Source organism: Mastigoproctus giganteus, chromosome 3 (assembly GCF_048544385.1).
Source record: "Mastigoproctus giganteus isolate SK-2022 chromosome 3, ASM4854438v1, whole genome shotgun sequence".
In the NCBI taxonomy this organism is placed as follows: domain Eukaryota; kingdom Metazoa; phylum Arthropoda; class Arachnida; order Uropygi; family Thelyphonidae; genus Mastigoproctus; species Mastigoproctus giganteus.
Window position 1 is genome coordinate 21,634,734 of NC_143577.1, and position 13,607 is coordinate 21,648,340.

Sequence of the window (13,607 nt, forward strand, 5' to 3'; positions counted from 1 at the left end):
GAAAAAGAAGGTATATAAACAAACAAGTTGTTGTTTTTCTCTTTTGTTTCTGTCTGTGGTATGTTGGAAAATACTCGAAAAATAAAATACACTTTTTTACAACAGCTAATATATATTTTTTTTATTTAAAGACTAAATCGTTCTATCCGTACATAGCAAAAAAGATGATCATACAAAGGCACCGCTTATTTGCAAAACAGGAATAATCGTTGACTTCGTAAACTGTACAGAAAGATCAGCTGAAACATCAGATAAAAGGTCGAACTACAAAGAATCTGAGCAAGTTCTGGAATGTCCACTTGCTAAAATACATCCTCATTATCAAAATTAAGTACTGGCGTGGAAGAAATTGAGGCAAGGCAAATATGAACTCTGAGGAAGGCAGTACAAAAATGTCTTCGAAACGTCAGTATGTATTCCTTTTAACTCGTGAATACCTCTGTTAATAAGAATTGCGTGTTCATCACAGACATGTACAAGGCACTAACTATCATTTTTAACTTCACAGTTCAAGGCACTAGTAGGAAAAAAAAAATTCTTGCAGTGAACTACCTACACAAGCGCCCTTCTCCCAAAAAAAATGGCCAGTTATAATTTTCCCACATATTACGATCTTTCGTCACTATTTTCTTGTTTATTTAGATCTACTTATGTGATTCCCTGAGATAAAATATCCCTGTAAAATCTTTCCATATCTAGAGATTTTTCATATTTATATGACAGGATTCATCGGCTGTCAGGGCCATATCCGGCTTGATCCCTAATTCCCATAGTTCTAACGAATTTCCATGCCTTTTCTTTTCTGCGTGTTCTGTAGTTTTAGATAATTCGGTACATTGTCTTGCTGGATACAGGAAAGCCAGGAGTTGATTGATTTATCAGTAGGCATTATTTTGGAACCTACTGTACATTAGGCGATTTTTTTTTTTACAAATAATAATACAATATCTATTGATATAACACATTATAATAGCTATTGCCTGAAGTTAAATGTACGATTTTTAGAGGTATATTTTCTAGAATAAAGGCCATCAGTCCAAGATAAACATGAGCTCTGAGAAAGATGGAATAAAAATGTCCTCGAAACGTTAAGCCTTGCCACACCCTCATCCTATTGGAAGAATATTTTTGGTCCTGTTTCATTTATGTTCTATTTTGCATTTCCATTTACTGCTACTGGTTACTTGGATAATGGATGCGTTTCTGGGATGAAGCACTCCAAACCAGTTTTCTAAAACATGTGATCGAGGCCGTGTACATTTGAATCAAAGAATTGTTGTTAAACTTGCATCAAAACAAAGTTTTTGAAATTCTCTTTTTCCTTTATCTTTTCTTTTCTGCGGATCTTTTTAGATAACTGTCTTTGAACCTTTCGAAGAAGGTAAACTATTTCGCATACACACATCCGAACAACATTTATCCACATTTAATCTGATGTAAACAACTTTTTACTTTGATGCCATTTCCTTGTTTGTGCCTATGTCGGCATTTTTCTATAAATAGAACATTTCCCTTTTCTCTTTTGCTTCCAATATCGAGCCTTCTTTCTATTTTATTCAGCATCCGACCGTACATGGCCAAGTGGTCCATTTCCTGTTTCCAAGATCATTTCCTTTCTGACATGTTTCACATTAAACGCTGTTTCATCTGCTCAGCATGCATTTTTTATTCTAAGCAAGTTGCTGGCCAATCCAATGAAGCCGAGTGCTCTCTCATTAGAATGGATGATGGGGTCATCACATCTCGTCCGTAATAACTGACCCCGATTACTAAATTACCATTGGCTACTTCTAATCCCCAATTTTATACAATTTCAGAAACAGAGAGACGAATAAGAAAAGCGTTTTCAGGTAGTAATAAACATCAAAGGGTTGCGCAATACTCACAAGCTTGGCACTTTGCCAAAAAAACGTATTGTGTCCCTGATGAAAGGTTGGTTGGCTGTACGTTTACCAAAATCGTAGCGTTAGCTAAAAACCCCTTTCCTTGTACATCTACTCCAACTGTATACGTCTATGTATGTACGACGGTAGTATAAATACACAAATTTACTATACACGCTATATACATACTTTGAGATATTTACCTACACTGATGGACAAAATAATGATAGCCAACATCATAAATACTGTTACAAAGTTGAGATACCCAAACAAAATTAAACTCTTTTCATAGGAGGATAGGATAAATCTTGACTCCTGCTCGAATCCGCGCATGCCTCACAGTTATTCTGGCTTTTGTGATGATTGCTTTGATTTTGTCCACCGGCGTGGTTTCTAATATTCCTGATTATAGAGAGGAAGTTCTTTGAACACAATATGACACGAGTCACGTTAAACACTCCACACTGGACGCTCATATTACCACGTTTTCACCCTCACTCTGCCTCCTGACTTTCTTTGCCAGATCTGTTACGATGTCCCGGAAGAAAATGGAGTCGACATTATTTCCCAGCATATAAAGCAGGAACCAGTCCCCAATATTGGTATGTCTCACGATTGCGTCGACGTGGTCACGCAACGCGAGACGACACCTGGCGTGAAGAAAGGGAGCGCGAGACCGCGGTATCAGGATCAGTACCACGCGGAGTAAGACTACACAAGCGGTGATGGCTGTAAGGAAAATAAACCAGAACCAGAGAAAGAGGTAAATCTTCTCGTTAAGGATGTTCAGAGGTAAGAGGCAAAACACGTCGTACCTTTCGATGTCACCCGAAGGGCCGTATTTGTAGAAAGTGCACTTGGTCATCCTGGGGAAAATAAACATCATCGGATCCTCGCGGTCCTCCTGGTCCAGTTCGGCGAACTGGACTACTTTGATGCCATAAGTGAGAAATTCTCCATCGAAGAAGCGGTTCATGAGGTACATCTGGCCCACAACGTTCACCAAACACAGAAACTCACAGAAGTAGTACTTAAACACGTACATCCTGTGGCGGCGAAGGTTCCTCAGGAGGTAGTCCATCAGCGTCTTCTTCTTGACCTTCATCTCCTCGTCCGACACCATGGCCGTGTGCATTCCGAGGCTGATCACCCCCATTTTCCCTCCTTCCCAGGTCTTCCACAGGTAATGTGGAACGTAGAAGGTAATGGCTTGCAGGAAAAGCACGAAACACACCCACTGGTAGTAGGCATAGTACTTCCGGTCCTTATTGGCGGAGTTCTCGATTCCGGGATAAGGCACGTCGACCCCCACAGGTTTCCTGAAGGCTGACGGGATCGTGAAGGTTACATGAATCCAACAGTACATCTCAATCAACTCTACGGAGACTTTGTCGACCTTGGTGCAAGCGATTGGATCGCCGACGTACTGTCGGGCGGCGATAGCTATGCTAAACGCCGTCAACACAACGCAAGTGACGAGCCAGTGGAGGCGGAAGACGGTGTTGTCGATGGTTATCGTTCTCCGTTTGAAGAGCCGTCGAAGGCTTCCGAAGACATCCAACATCGTCGTTCTAAGGCACGGAAAGAGAGCTCGTAAGGAAAACTCTTTGGATGGCAGCGACGATAACCATTATGGCTTGTGGCAAGACGACACCACTGCAGAACGACTCATTTCTCCCTAAATAAATAGAGAGAACTGTTACAAAAGGGGCGTTACAAGGGTTTATTGTTCAAATACAGAGAAATAGTGAAATTAAGGGTAGGGGAGAAGCAGAAAACATTGACATTACGGACACGAATTACAGCATTCACATCACCATTTTCATGCACACGCACACCCCCTTCAATCGAAAACCAGGGAACTGATACATCTACGTGGCCTACACAGTAAGTTGGTAAAAAGTGGACAGTTCGAAAAGCAAGCCAATAAAGTGTAACAGATCACCAGCGTGTACCCAATGCAGAGCTGCACATCCTCAAGAGAAGAACTGCGAGATTCTGGGCCAAATACTTCTATCTTACGCCGTTTAATGTGAATTTCATACGGCGTTGTCATGCACCGGCGAGGAACTTCAAACTCCGAAAAAGTGCATGTCATGCAGACTTTTGCCACCAGACTGCCGATCATAATAGAAAATATGGATGAAGCACCTCAGATGTTACACTGGCTTTCTTTTTTGACGAGGCTGTTCATGTGACTGAGTAGGTGTAGTCTGTGGTGTATGGAAATCCCCACGCAGCACCTGAAACTTCCCTGCACCCTATCTAACGTCATTTCCAACATCACTCCCAATAATGCAGGCAGTGTTTCTGAGTATGCCGATTTATGCTATGACCACGCTGGTGCTTATTTTAATATTTTTTTTGTAGTAAATCATTCAACTTCAAATAATAAAGAATGTTACTTGTAAATTTAATGTCTCTAGTACTCTTTTACTGGAAGTTGGGATTTTTATGAGTTTTCTTTTAAAATGACTACCTTCTATATGTTATTTATTGAAATGCTAACCGCTCAATGTAAACTTAATACAGATTGGCTATGTTTCCTGTTCCACCAAACCCCATAATCATACTTCTGTGGGACGAGGATTAAGGCTTAAATACTAATGAGAAATGACCCTATAATTAGTAACTGAATATACCCTAAAACACCGAATGAGAAATGTTTATTTGAAAGGGTCACTGTAGATAGCAGATTGGGCCTCCTTCTCTCCAAATGGAACCGAATTAAAACGAATAAAATTCATGTAATCAAAACGGCCACTAAAAAAAAATTTATTTGAACACATGGAACTGGACATTGCAGTTATGCAAACAGTATATGAGATACATTGTGAGCAATACCGCGAAGGTAATAATCCATCACAGATCTATTTTCACGATCGTTCACAACCATCATTATTCTCGTTTCTCTCTCGACTGTCACCTTCTTGCGTTTTGGACAGGATCCACCACCAAGTACGCATTCAGCCTGGTTATTGACCTGTTGCTGTTCTTTCTGAAATTCCTCGATGATCCTATATAAGCCGATATGTGCTCGTCCAACTATACACTCTCATCTTCTATGCCAAGCCTCAACACTGTTAGGCGCCTCCGTAGCCAGGTGGGAAGGAGCAGCAGTGCGTAGCACACGCTTCTTGATTAGACCGGGGTTCGAGCCCGTCACCACCAAATACGGAGGATGCGGAAAGATCAGGGAATGACCACCGCATATCCCCGGAGCAATATGGCCTTAGTTGCTAATGCTCCTAAAAACCAAATAAAAACAAACGTCAACACTGTTTTGGGTGAGTGGAATTCCCAGTTGAATGGAATCGTATATGGGTCATAATTTGGGTGGAAATAATGGTGGAGCGTGAATTACCGTACCATTATCCATCTAATTCTTCTATATATATAATTGTCTTCAAACCACTCTATCACATCACTAGCTTCCCTCGGGAAATGTGGCTTCAGGACATTGAATGCTTGTGGTATCTCACCAGAAGGAATAAATGCCAAGGCACACAAATGTAGAAGCAGCAAACGAAATTCTTCATCGGTGCCGTACTGAAATGTCAGTCCACTTTTTTGATTTTTCTCCAAACATATTGTCCCAGGTGGAAAAAACAAACCTTATTAGAGACGTTAGGGATCTCACCTTTGGGGGACATTTATTGCAGCTAATTCCAGGTCAGTTAATATGGCCAGTGGTCTCAATTCAATTTCATTTTCTTCGGCAAAGCCAATCATATCTTGAAACAAACGTTTATAATTGTCTTTACTCTTATTCGTCATCAACACGTCAACTAAGGGAATAATTCGGGTGCATGTATCGTATATAACTAATTAAAAAAAATTGTGGGCACGGTTTTAAATGTACCATCCCTAATCCAATACTGAAGACATGATAGGCGTTGAATATTTACTTTTGTTGTAAATAGAATTCTTTCCCACTGCAAAATCTTTAACAAGAAATCCCATTTTCTTAGTAGAAGAAGAAAATGGGATATTTATTCCTCTTACCCCTTTCAAAATATCCTGCTGGGCCCCATGATCATGCCTAATGTACTTGTCAAAGAAATTCGTGAAAGTACAGATAATAACAAATACCTGTATAATTACAGTTTTAGTTATGCTAATGATATTTATGACAAAATATTAGGGTTGGACTGTCCACCTAGAGGCCTGATGACGGAGTTTGGTGGAATTTCGAAACGTAGCCAATCTATAATAAGTTTAGATCGAGGTGTTAATATTTTAAGAAATAACTTACACACACAAAAAAATTCTCATGTGCTGGACCTTAATTTCATTAATTGATAAGATGACAAACTGCAGAACGTCTCCCTCGCAATTAACTTTCATTAATTACAAATTGCTTTACTGGAAGGATAAATTCAATGCCATAACAACTCTGATGCACTGAATCTGAGCCTGCTATGATTGTGAAATAATCAAATTCATGAGCAAATCTCCGTGTTTCAGCAATAGTTCATAATTACTTATGGAACCTACCAATAAGTTCATAATCTGTACTTCCATAATGCAAAATATCCTGTACCAAAAGGCCTTAAAACCTTAATTTCTGTCCATCAGTGTATATTCACCGACAAAAACACAAAAAAGTTTTAGATTACAGTCGATTCTGAGTTGATTAAATTAGTTGAAGTGCAGAGTTGGAGAATAGCCCATTTATTCGTTGGAACATATTCAGTTTAGAAATGTAGATTCTATATGCATCAATTTTCGGCTTGTCCCTCATCAGTTTGACGTTCTTAAGAAAATTGATTAAAAGGGACATCAATCCATTCTCATAGTCTAACGATGCTCGTGGCCAATAAAAATACTTACAAATCCATACGGCCAGTACCTTCCAGAAACTGGAATACACAAAACAGAAGATACTGAGTAAACTGTCTCGCACTCTAGTTAGGGAAATGACATTGTGCGCAGTTAGGTGTGGAAGCAGAGCAGCTGGTTATCCACAGATTGTATTTAGTATTTTTACAGATCCGGAATGGCATATTTAAAATCTTCAATTCCTTTCATCTAGTACCTTCAGTTGGAAAATCCTTCCACTTTACCTCACATACAAACTGTGTACTCCGAACTGATTTAAGCGAGAAATTCGGGGAACCTGTCCAATTTTACACGCGATTGAAACACAAATCTTCCGTGTGTAATTCTCCACGAAGGCGGATCCTCTGACGTCACAACGGAAAGGTGAAATGTTCGAGAATCGGACGTCACAGGATATTCAACCAGGTGTGGGTGAGTGTGCTATGAAGATGTTTGTGCACCTGCCCAGGTAAAAATTAAATGGAACACAATGAGATACTATCCAGTAGCTGTCAGTATATTATATAAAATCTGTCTGACCAAACTCGTGTGGTTTTTATAAGAAACCTTCCTCATTTGGAGAACGTACTTTTCCCTAATAATGTAACCATTAAGGATTAGCCAATGCTGTCTTCAAGATATTCAAGCCATCCAGTATGTCTCGTGAAGTTTACTGCTGGATCTAGAAGAAAGGTTTATCCAATTTCTTAGAAAGATGTCCTGTCCCCGTAATTTTTTAAGCTTCCCTCTAATCAAAGAGATTACAATGAGGAGGTAACAACCCCATCTCACCTTGCACGTAAGAAGTACGTTATTAGGACTGCACATGGACTGAACATAATGGATTCACTTTTGTTAAACTCCTTGCATCTTACTAAATGACTCATAGTACTTTCTTTTGGACAGCTGAAGATTTTGTCACATTAGTCTTAATGGTTGTCTGATCGTAAAGTAGATTTAACTTTGAGAAGTCTGTGCTTCTTAAGTCATTCTTCTCCTCGTACAAGTGACATTATGACGTCGATAAGTCAATGAGGCTTTTCTCGCGAAATGCGAAGAGATATATTTGGAAATTGCTAGACACAATCATTGACGTATTAAACGAGCAAAAGGTTTTTTCCTTCACGTAATGTCCTGAAATGGAATACAAGTCAAACTACAATTACTGCCAGTGACTATAAACACTTTCCAAACTGCTAAGAGTTTGAAGTGCTTCGCTAACTGTTTCAAATGTACACGTTGGGCCAAAAGTGATGAAACACTGTAATTATATATAAAGAGATCAGTGTAGACAGGGGAGAGGAACTTTTATGAGAAGTCTTCACACGTGACCCATTTTGATCAGTCTTGGTAGGGTCAAGATTTTCCTCCTTAAATTACCGACTTTTCATCCAGAAAAACTGAAACAGACTATAAAATATGTCCAATTTACACAAATACACTGACGTCTTCAAGGAACAGAAGTTCATTAGAGGATGGATGGTTCTCTCCTATCTTTATCTCATTCTGCACCACGATATCTGGATAAAAAATGTCTTGTGGGCTGTGTACATTGTCGTGGACCTATTGAAAGGCCATCGACATCACAACAACAAATTTAAGACCCTTTAAATTTTTCTCCAGGGGCTATCTTGAAGATAAAGGAGGTTACAAAATTTAATCCTGTGGACCACACTTTTCCAAGATGGGATGAAATAAATATTAAAATTATTTTATACGTTCAACAGTTGTCGCTTACATATTTATAAAAAAAGGGTCATCACAACAAACTTCGTTGTATGGAAAGTATGACGTCATATTCATGCAGAACTCTGAGTCTACAGAAGACCCATCTGATCCCAGAGAGGGAGAGAATCAATAGATCGCATAAAAACGAAACCCAACAGTTCCCAGTATCGAACCCATCTTAATAACCATACATTCCCGTGAGACACAGAAGAGAGGGGTACAGTACCCCAAATAATAATTACAACAGTCTCGTCAAAAAAAACAGCAACTTACCATGGGGTCAAGGGAGTATGTAATTATTCCGCAGGTCACAAAGCGGCGAACGCAGAATATCCCAGCGACGGTCGTACTACATTTGCCCCTTTTTTCACAACACACCTCCATTCGCGATATTTCCGTGTGACGTACGCTGTGCGCACCACACCGAAAACATGTCTGGCAGGTGGTTTACAGTTAGGTAGCGGTGGAAGAGTACACGCCGACTGTACAGCGGGAAGGAGTACACCGTGACAAACGAGTGAAGCAAGCTCCGAGGCGAATTAATATTCATCTGATGTTTGGGAGGTTGAAACCAAGAGGGGAGAGGGAGGGATTTCGTGTCATTTCGAGTTCCCGGAATGATTGTCCGATGAAGGGGGATGCAAAAGACATTCACAAAAGCACATTGAAACAGACAAACACGCTACGGCAGGGATGATTATTACGTAACAATAGGATAGGGATTTTTTTTTTCTTACCTGCGATGTCCCCGGTGGTGCATCGAAGCGCGAAAAATGTGTTATGGAAGAACGGAACAGAAGGATTAACGCATTGGTACCTTCTGTTCTTCCTGCGGCGACGTATGTCTCATTTAAACGGTCAGTAAAACTATAGCACCTGCATACATGTCAATAACTGCGCGTGAGTCATCAACCCCCCCTTCTCTAAGGTACGCTGCACATGGAGTATCAGACCCGAGGCATTTTCGACATTCGCCCGTACGTTTCGATTTCTTTTCTCAGAGGTTAAGTTGGCAAATGAACAGGCTATTGATTTCGTAACATTAAATAGAAGTCTGTTTCACTGTCAGAGCGTGACTCATCAGAGTAATAGATCACGTGATCAGTGGAAAATTAACTGCTTGCGTGTTTTACGAGAACTGTGGTCAATGACGTATGAGACCGGTGGAAAATCTTTACCCGTATATGATGGATGGCGTTATAGCCTTCATAATGCGCAGTTCATATTAAAACCCAAATAAAAACTCCATTTCAGAACTAAAACTCTTTAAGTTCAGCTTCATCTGTGCTGTTTGTGTAGTTTTTAATGTTCCTGGTGTGTCAATAGCCTTGGACATACTACGACAAGTATTTGCTGTCATAAACAGTCGATCAGCGTATGTTCTTTATATTTCAATGCCAGATGTTGCCCTATAACCAGTAAAATCTTTGCAGTTTAGTTTATAGTGTCTTGTCCGAATCCAGTAGAAGGAGAGGAGGGATTTTTATAGGCTTTTTTAAACAGTGGAGAATTAGTCAGTAGCGAAACTTGCATGGCCTCTTCTTCTTCCTGTAGAATAACGAGTTCTTCATCCCACAAACCAGGAAGCCGGCCACAGAAGACGCTCAATGTACAAAAAACTTGTCATATTAGATCCATCCGAGAACAATCTCATCTGTCCGTATGCAATATGTCCATAAATTGCGTGTGTTCTCTGGTCGGTTTGCTGGATGAAAAACCAGAGTTTCTGGAGATCAGGAACCTTATTATGCATGAAAATTCCGTGTGTCATTGACTGGATTCGAACCCGAATCTTTTATTACCCAGTTTTGGGAGAAAGGTGATTATAACCACTCTGCAACCCACGCAGAAATTGATTACATCTACTCATGTGTATTGTATCTGTAAATTGCGTGTGTTCTCTGGTCGATTTGCCTGTTTTGTTGGACGAAATCCCCCCCCCCCAGTTTCTGGGGGTAAAACCTTGATACGCCTGAGACCGACTAACTCAGCCACGGAGTGAAAATAACCCCATTAAAGTTCCTCGTGTCATCGACGGGATTCGAACCCGGGCCTTTTCCACCGGTAGACAAACACCCAATCAGCAATTGAAGATTTTCGATCAAGTTTGGAAAGAAAATTGGATTTAGAATTGTGGAATGAAGGATGGGCACAATGATGAAGTATACAATGTGGAGATTCAAAGTTACTGAAGTTTAAAAGCAACAAGCACTTTATAAGTCCTGTACATCAAAATCTCGCAAGGATATGTTGATGTAAATGGCAAATACTGGGCAATCAAGGAACGGCTTATGGATGTTTCCAATAAGACTGGAAGGCCGTGTGAAAAAGTTAACGCTTTCGTGTCCTGATGAAGAACTTAGAACGAAGCCAAGAAACGTCTATTGGGTTACTCATTAGTAAGTTCAGCGCGTTAAACTGTGACTGAGCTTTAGTAATTGAGAACGAAATAAGTCATTATTATTGTGCGCGCATGCGTACAATAATACTGAACAAGTCTATCTATTTATGCATACGTGGTATTAGCTCAACCCCATTTTTTATACTCATTTTTTTAAATACAAAAAGTAAACGTAGCCAATTTAAACATATTTAATAGCAAGGGGGATCTACGTAGAACCCTCTGTAGTTAGGTACGGCAGGTGTGTTCTTAGTGGAGCGTGGAATAACCTGTACCTTACTTCCTTAAGCTCCTAATTTCAGAGAAAAAAAAAGTTAATAACTTTAGCTATAAATGTTAAGATATCATTTCCTTGTTTATTGCAATTTTGAAAAAAAAAATCGGACATTTATTATCATCGTCTACTGATGGTACGTATAGATCTACACAAAAATAAACTGAATTATTTTAATTTTAAAAAATCAAAATATTTACTGCCGAGGGGAATAATAGCAGCAGGATGTAAAGTAGTATATGGGCACTATGACAAAGTAATTTCAACTGGAATACCACCATGTCCAGACGTTGCATTAAGTCAAGAAAACAATGAACGATATACTACATCTACACTTTACATAAGTTGTTTCTTAAATAAAGGGAAAAATCATAAAACCTACAAGGGAAAGTACGCTAACTGGCCAAAAAATTAAGAAGCTGTATTCAATGTAGTAGGCCACCCATTGCTCGAATTAGAGCCTGTACTTATTGTGGTATGGATTCCATTAAGTATCCGAGGGAGTTTAGCTCCATATTTGACTATTTGGACATCAGAATATTCGTCAGCTGCTGTATCGTGGTCGATAGAGACCGGGAAGCCAGCAAATGCCCTTTCCAACTGAAAATATCTGCCCATCCCAGACATTCTTAACTCGAGTCAGGTCTAGAGAATTAACAGCTAGGGCGGACGTTGGAAATCTTGAAAATGTTCCTCGAACCATTCAGATACGATTTTTGCGTTGTCGTCTTGAAAGAATTCATCACATTTTGGATAATAATAAAGTACTGTAGGGTGAAGTTGGTCAGTACCAAGAGAAAGACAACAGCGATGTACCGTCTCAGCAGACCTGGTCGGTACTAATAGAAAATACCACGTACCATGATACCACTTCCAGTCTCTTTAGTGGTGCATGGCTTCACAAGGTTCATGTCACACTTTCACTTTAACATTGGTAAAAAAAAAGTGTAAATCGAGACTAAATTGAGAGCACATGATTTTTTCTACTGCTCAATAGTCCTGTCTTGGGGTTGGTGGCATTACTTCGGTCAAATTTTTCGATTTTTAACAGAAGAAGTGGCTTTCTGTAGAAATCGATCTTTCTTTGCCTAAATTGAATTCTTCAGACATTTACTGCTTCAATGGACCTTCTATTCTGATGCATAGTTCGGTTTAAATACTACAGTCTCCTTCTTGGAATTCCTAATTTCTCTCGCATTTCTTCCTTTTTGAACTACATTCTCCTTTAGTCTTCCATTCATTATTTACTTTTGAGATGGTTGCTTTTTACAAACCATTGATATATATATATATATATATATATATATATATATATATATATATATATATATGAGTTTATTGAGAGGATAAGAATATAAAATGAACCACAAAAGAAGTTTGGAACTACGGAAAATTAGGAGAAAATAATAAGAAAGTACTTATTGCTAAATAACTCATGATTTCAACTTCTACACGAGTCAACATTGAAATCACAGGATAGACAGCAAAAAGCGGGCCTATTACAGAAACAGAGACCCAATTTTTTGCTATCTATCCTGTGATTTCGATGGTTGACTCCCGAAGAAGACATTGAAATCATGAATTATTCAACAATAAGTACTTTCTTATAATTTTCTCCTAATTTTCTGCGTTTTTCGTAGTTTCAATCTCCGTTTGTAGTTCATTTTCTATTCTTATCCTCTCAATTAACTTATATGTCCATTATGGTGGTTGCGTTCCTTCTGCTATAAAATGCAGTGTCGTTAGTCCATTTATAGAATTTAGTTAGTAACGGAAATGGGTATCCATCAGACAAAAAAAAATAACATAAATTAATAGATTTATGTTATTTTATTAAATTAATTATTATTAATGATATACTAATTATTAGGTTAATACGTACGTAGGCAAACTAAATCAGATAGATTTCTAAAATATTCATCCATATATAAGAATTCGTCTTCTAAGAATTGGAAATACTTATAAAGGCATCGTAACCATAATTGATATTAATATTCAAAAAATGAGATCGATACCAAAGATGTATTTTTCTTATTAATTTTCATTGGTTATTAAAACTGCCATCTGGTGGCTATAAAGTACGTCACATTAACTGCATTTTAGCATCATAGCAATATTTTCATAAAAAAACTCCTTATATTGGATTCGTAATTTAGTCTTTACCATAAAAAAGAACTCAAAAACTTATTAGTTTATTAATACAATTAAAACAGTCCTTATAACACACACACACACACGAGAGAGAACTGCACTCACCTTTCTATCCATCTGCTGTTGGATGTGCACACCTGTCGCTGCTTTTGGGTCACAGGTCGTGGGGCGAAACGGAAACAGCATAAATTATCAAAGATCAATCTGTAATAGAGCGCTGAACCCGATAATTTCGTGCCAATACCAGCTTCAAAGAAATGAAGCTACATTCATTCAAATAAGTTGGTTGTTTCTCTGAACTACAGAGAAAGAGAGAGAGAAACTATGTTAAAAGGACTGAAACTCTCAC

At 38.8% G+C, this 13,607-nt stretch overlaps 1 pseudogene across 3 annotated transcripts; it reads right to left on the bottom strand.

Annotated features, from left to right (window-relative positions):
- Nucleotides 1-263: 263 nt before the first annotated feature.
- Nucleotides 264-13,545, bottom strand: LOC150087792 (innexin shaking-B pseudogene; annotated as a pseudogene). Of its 3 annotated transcripts, none has more exons than XR_016546726.1 (2): nt 13,364-13,545; nt 264-3,561 (listed from the first exon to the last, which is right to left on the bottom strand). The product of XR_016546726.1 is annotated as an innexin shaking-B pseudogene, transcript variant X2 (transcript). The 3 variants fall into 3 exon arrangements; XR_016546727.1 differs by lacking the exon at nt 13,364-13,545 and adding an exon at nt 9,170-9,209; XR_016546725.1 differs by lacking the exon at nt 13,364-13,545 and adding an exon at nt 8,706-8,794.
- Between the last annotated feature and the right edge of the window lie 62 nt (nt 13,546-13,607).